The sequence below is a fragment of the Myotis davidii genome, unplaced genomic scaffold (assembly GCF_000327345.1).
Source record: "Myotis davidii unplaced genomic scaffold, ASM32734v1 scaffold290, whole genome shotgun sequence".
Taxonomy (NCBI): domain Eukaryota; kingdom Metazoa; phylum Chordata; class Mammalia; order Chiroptera; family Vespertilionidae; genus Myotis; species Myotis davidii.
In genome coordinates this window covers 4866007-4872896 of record NW_006285049.1, presented here as the reverse complement: position 1 = coordinate 4872896, position 6890 = coordinate 4866007, and positions in this window count along the sequence as shown.

Sequence of the window (6890 nt, the reverse complement as noted above, 5' to 3'; positions counted from 1 at the left end):
AAGGGATATTGGATCAGATGTCTCTTTTTCATATAAAATACATGTTTATTCCAGCCTCGTGAGACCAAAAAGCAAAATATGGAAGATTAGTAAAGGAACAAAAATAGATCCACAGATGCAGTCCTGTTTTTACTGCACTATTAATAATATATCCTGTGTTGAATAAATGCAGAAATATCTGATAATTCAGGACAGGTGGGAATTCATTTGTTCTAGAATCCTAAGGGTTGCTATGGCTGTGGACGGATATGCATTCCTTGGGGTTATGCAAGCAATTTCATCAGTGCCTCTTCCAGTGTGGTCATCAGGAGAAAGGACAAGCAGTGCTTCCATGGGAGCCAGATCTGATATTGAACTGTCTCCATAGGCAGATGAGGGAGACACCAGGGCATGCTTTCTGAGGCTTTCCTTTCCAAGCAGTGTGTCAAGGGGCGTTTGTTTTATTTTGTTTTGTAAATCCAATTTTCACACCAAAATAGCAGTCACTGTACTAAACCAAGCAAAGACTGGCATAAGTACTTGGTCATTCTAACAATCTGTAAACAAAAATGCCTGTGTAAACACACACACACACACACACACACACACACACACACAGTGAAACATTTTTGCATATGTGGTAAGGTGATGATTGGATTTTCTGAGTTTATAATGTTTCATTGACAATGTGGTGAAAAATTAAATGTAATGCTATTCCTTCAAATGTTCCCCATGAAGCACATTTGGTTCATGGGCTGTTTCTCCCTTTGTGGCTAAATCATGTCTTATAAATTTCTCTATTTTAAATAGCACCATTAATAAATATGTACTGGATGGATGGATGGATGGATGGATGGATGGTGACAATGTAAGTGATGTGATAGCTTTATACGATATATGGTTTTATCCCTTTTATTTTCAAAACTAATCTCTTAAAACTTGCTTGCCCAAATTATCCAGACCTCCCTGAGGTCTTTTCACTTCAATTGTTCACCCAAGAGGCTATTCAACTCCATGCATTTGAGAGAAGGGGTAAGTCGGCCTAGTCCATTATCATTATTGATTCCTTCATTGCCATATGTAGTTGTGTTGGAAATTGGTCTGTCTTAATCACATGGGTTGTTCCATATTGATGAGATGACACTCTTTAGAATTTATAGCCCTTAAAGTGTACCTTAAGGGGAATGGTCCACCCTTCAATTCCCAATGAGAAGGTGTCTTAGTTTATCCTTATATGCAGGGCCGTTCTTTATACAAAGCATAATTCAGTGGGTAGGGTACTGGGTCTTGAGAGTCTTCTGGTCTTGGTGTCACAATGGCCTGAAAGCAGTCCTGTCCCAAAATCAACTTTAATCTTGGTGTTGAGCCTACAATCTCCATTTCTATATGGTGCATGCCCCTTAGGGACTATGGAAAGTTGACGTAAGTGGAACTATTGTAAAATAAAGCCAGAGCAGCTATTCCAGCAGAATTACTAACACATCTTGCTCCTAGAACCTTTGGAAGGTTTGGACTTGGGCAAAATAACCTTTGGACTGGGCTGAACCAACATTGTCTTACAAACTGTAAGGAGACATCCTGACAACAAGAACTGAAGACAGAATCAGTAACCAGGCATGTATAGCTAAGGAGTCACTCAATTTGTCAGCACCCATAGAAATTCCTGTTTTCTGTTTGTGTAATTATTCCCTTCCTTTTCTCATAAATCCCTTGCCTTCACCCTGTAATTGTGGCACTATTTGGGATTTGGGTTTCAGCCTCAATCTGTGCTCTCAAATTGCATTCATTCTGATCCCAATAAGCTTGCTTATTTTGGCTTTTTAATTTTAGTTTAACAATAACCTACCAATAACCAATTATTTCTTCCTGCCAAGTGACAAAGTGAAATCATGGGAACCCATCATAGAGTTTCTGCTAATACTGAACCTCAACAGAGTGATCTCTCTTCCTCCGGGAGGCGACTTCGCCCCATATTTAGTCTATTCTACATCCCAAGGGTTGTTGAGAGGGATTTCCCTCCTCAGGCCACCAAATGTCCTATTCCTTCTACCTCAATAGAAATCAGCCTTAACTTTACCTAAAAGGACTATTCAAATATTACCTAAACACTGAAGACCTGCTACAAGGTAAATTGAGGGCTCTACCCAACTAAGAAAATACAGAAGCCAACTCTCTTGCCACAATAATTTTGAGTTCAGACTCCCCCTTATTGCACTGCGATGGTAACATTTAACGAGTATTAAGTGCATTACTGTGTGCCAGGCCCTTTGCTAAACATTTTATACACATTAGGCCATTTGATCCCTATGTAGAATGTGTGATAGACACAACTATCTCCTTTTTTATGAATTAAAAACTGAGTCCAAGTGAAGTTCAGGAATTTGGACAATGTTGCAGAACCAATAAGGGGTATAGGCAAATTCAAATGAGGGACAGTTTAATTTATAGATATGTCAATTAATATGTAAATTTATAGATATATAGCTACATATATTGCACCATTCTGAGCTATAGACCCAGACTTCTTGCAGGCAGTGGGGTGGGAGGACAGCAGAAGACATGACAAGGAGAGATCAGTGAGTGGCTTCTGGTGCAGGTCATTCTGTCTTTTTTTTTTTTTTTTGCCTATGTTATTGTGGTACTTTGCCATGGTCCTACAAAAAACCCCATATATTATATTATATTATATTATATTATATTGTGTGTCTTGCTTGCAGCATTTCTTAGAATTTAAGGTGAGGAAGTCTAAGTCTCAATCTGAATCAAATTTGATTACAAACATATCATAGCCTTCCATTTCCTGCAGTATTCTGTGAGAATTAGCACATTTAAAATTCACACATGTTGGAATGTGTTGTTTCTTTGGCCAGTCTTTGCTCTGATATGATCTTACTGTTTTACTACTTTTGGAAAATCAATTTTCTCAAATGCAAATTCTAAAAAGAAAAATGCTGGTGGAAAACTGCTTTTAGCTTTTGCTCTATGCTTCTGTTGGCAGAGATTTTACATGGTACCAAAGAAAGGCAAAGAATTTAAGCAAAATTAGAGATTGTTTTTAATGGCCAAACATCCCCCTATTATGCACAGTTCTATATTTCTGTAGAATGTGGGGATTTACATAACCAAATTACCCTACCTTCTTCAAAACCATTCCTCTTCTTGTATTCCGGAACTTGGTGCTACAAGATATAAAATTTACTTCAAAGTGCTTCAACATAGAGGGATGCAAATGTGTGCATGTTTATTTAATGTATGTTCTAGGGTAGTAAGTTGTCCTCATAGAAACTCTCATTTCTAGAGTGGTCAGCTAGCAAGTTTTAACATTAGATCAGAAAAGCCACACTGCAAAGTGCTTTCTACAGCGTCTTATCTAAGTTGATCTCTGATTTGATGTTAATGAATGAATGCCAGAAATGAGCTCTCATTGGTGGAATTAATGATATTCAAGTTATGATGGTATTTTAAAGATACTTCCCGTTTTTACATGAGCCCAGAATCCAGAACCTAGCAAGTAATGAGTCTTTTGCCCTTAAAGAAACCACTTAAGACTTAATACCTAGAGGACCCTCTGAGTCCAACCACCAGATCAAAGGTTACCACAACTTGCTTCTAAAATATTGTTCAATCTGTCTCAGGTGCATATTTCATGCAAGTTGTGGTAAGTCACCTAAGAGAACAGAGAAATGAGATGTCAATAAAATTATAAGTCAAACTTAATGCACCATTTTATACCTGTTTAGGAAATATTTAATTCAGTAAGTGTCTAAGTGTGGCAGAATTTGGTTCAAGACCTGCTTTTATTATAACACTCTACCTTTATCCTATAGCCTTCATCATTTCAAACTTTTAGAGACTACATTTATCTATGCAAGCACCACAGAGGGGTGCATTGTCCAATTGGCTTAAGTCTGTTTGCATTTGGTTCTCTTTACCACTCATCTACTTATGCAGGCTAGAAGCCTTGGCATCAGCTTTGACATTATTCAGGGTTTGTTTTTTTTTTAAAATAAATTGAAACTGGCAGCAAATCTAAACCTTTTAAATATACTTCAAATACCCTCCTCTCTAGGTATCCACGGCTACCCACCCAGACTAGCTTTTCATTATCTATTACATGGATTACTACCACAGCCCTCCTACTCTTTCATCTTGAGTTTTATTCTCTAACATTTCTGCCATAATATTTCATCAGGGTAATCATGTCACCCCCCTGTTCAGAAACCTTCAATAACTCTCTTTCCCCCTTTTCTTTTTAATAGGATAAAACTGAATTCTTCAATTTGGAATTCAAGGACTGTCACACACTAGCACCAGTTTACCTTTGGTGTCCTAGGGTTTTGCTGAAGTGCAAATGGACTGTCTCCTCTCAGTTCTCCCACAGTTTCCACACACACATGCCAATCACTGCCAAGGTTATTGCTATTGCTCCTGGTGTTTCCTCTCTCTAAAATGCACACCTCACACCTTTCCTTTCTTGGTTCTTCAAAGCTTAAGGTAAATGTCACTGTTCCCACTAATCTTTCCTGGTCCCCTTAATCAGAAGTAACCATTCCTGTTTCTGTTACTATGTCACTACATGTATCTGAGTTTGATTAGTTGTTTTATTCTCCCTTCCCCCTATTAAACTGTGAGTGTTTGGAGGGCAGGGATCACATCTTTTTCATTACTTGTTCCTTACAGCACAGTGATGATAGGTAGTTAGTTGATATCTTTGAATTGCAGACTATACACTCACATTCAGTTTAACTTAGTGGTTTATTAAATGTCTACTCTAAGAGTAGCGGCAATAAAATTTAAGTGGCTATAAGGACCATGGTGATGGTAGCGGTGGAATAGGAGTAAGAGGGAGTTATATTCACAGATTCTACACCCCAAACCCCAAGATACTGACTCATGATATAGGACTTGCACTTTCAAACAAACAGCCCAGGTAATTCTGAAGCAGACAGTCCCAAGACCACATCTTTGGAATATGAGCGGGGGTAGGGCATGAACAGGGAATACTAGTGGGAGTCCAGAGAGAAGGACTTGTTGGCACTGGGAAAGAAAGCCTAGTGAGTGAGTGGGCCAAAGGACAATTTTTCCATATGTCAAAGTCAATTGCTTTCCTACGTAACCGTAATAAACATTTTGAAATAAAAACACACTACTTTTTAAAAATAACACCAAAAAAATTTAGGTGTAAATCTAACAAAACTACAAATATTTGGTAAAAGAAGTCAAGGAAGGTATAAATGAATGGATAAATATTCCATGTTCAGAAATTGGAAGATTCAATATGACTTAGGTCTCAATTCTCCCCAACTTGATCTGCAGGTTCAGCTCAATTCCAATCAAAATCCCAGGAAGCTATTATGTGGATTCTAAAGTTTATGTGGAAAGAAAAATGACTCAGGATAACAAACACAATACTAAAGAGAAAGAACAACATTAGAAGAAGCTACAGTAAACAAGGTAGCATACCATTAGGGAAAAGATAGACAGATAGGTCAATGTAACAGAATAAGAGAGGTCAGCCATAGACTCACAGGAATAGCCAAATAATCTTTGACAAAGGAGTCAAGGGAATTTGTTGGAAACAGATAGTCTTTGTAATGAATGGTGATGGAAAAAATTTGACATCCATATGCAAAAAAAATTAGTCTAGACACAAATCATATACTTTTCACAAAAATCAACTCAAAATGAAACACTAACTTACATGTAAAAATGAAAAACTATAGATCTCATTGAAGATAACAGGAAAATCTAAGTAACCTTGGGTTTGGCAATCAGTTTTTAGACACAAGACCAAAAACAGATTCATTAAAAATTTGATAAGTTTTATTAAAATTAAAAAATTTTACACTGCAATATATACTGTTAAAAGGATTTTTAAAGAAGCCAGACAGGAAGAAAATACAAATCTTTAAAAATATGGTTTCAAAATACACAAAGAACTCTTGAAACTCAATAATAAAAAAACAAACAACCCAATAAAAAATGGACAAAACATCTAACCTCAAAGAAGATATACATATGGCAAGCAGCATATAAAAAGATTTCAACATCATTTATCATTAGGGAATTGCAAATTAAAACAACCATGAAATAACACTAAACATCTATTAGAATGCTTAAAACCAATAAAATCTTATCATACCAAATGCTGAGGATGAAGAGCAATAGGAACTCTTATTTATTATGGTGGGAATGCATACTGATACAGACACTTTGGAAGATAGTTGGACAGTTTCTTACAAAGCTAATCATAGTCTTATCATGTATTCCAGAAATCATGTTCCTAGATATTCATCCAATTGACTTGAAAACTTAGGTCCTCACAAAGACCTACACATGAATGTTTATAGCACCTTTATTCATAATTCCCACAACTGGATGAAACCAAGACATCCTCAATAGGTGAACAGATAAACTGTGGTGCATCCATACAATAGAATATCATTCAGCAATAAAAATAAATGAGCCATAATACTACCAAAAAAAGGTATGGAGGAATCTTAAATGCATATTAATAAGTTAAAGAAGCTTTTCTGAAAAGGCTGTATTACTGTATGATTCAAATTATTTTGAGTACTTGACATTCTGGAAAAGGTAAAACTATAGAGATAGTAAAAAGATCAACTGGTCCCAGAGGGTCAGGTGTGCATCTATGTATGTGGGGAGAGTCACAAGAGGGAGGGTGACTAGGCAAAGCACAGGGGAATTTTAGGGCACAGAACTATTCTGTATGATATTGAAATGGTGAATACATGATGCTATGCACTAGTCGAAGTCCATGGAACTTTACAGCACAAAGAGTGAACCTTAATGTATGCAAATATCTTTTAAAAACATCATTTAAGAAAGAATGTGACAAAATAATCTAATTGTATTAAAAATTTATGAAACAAACGTGCTAAAGGGGATGG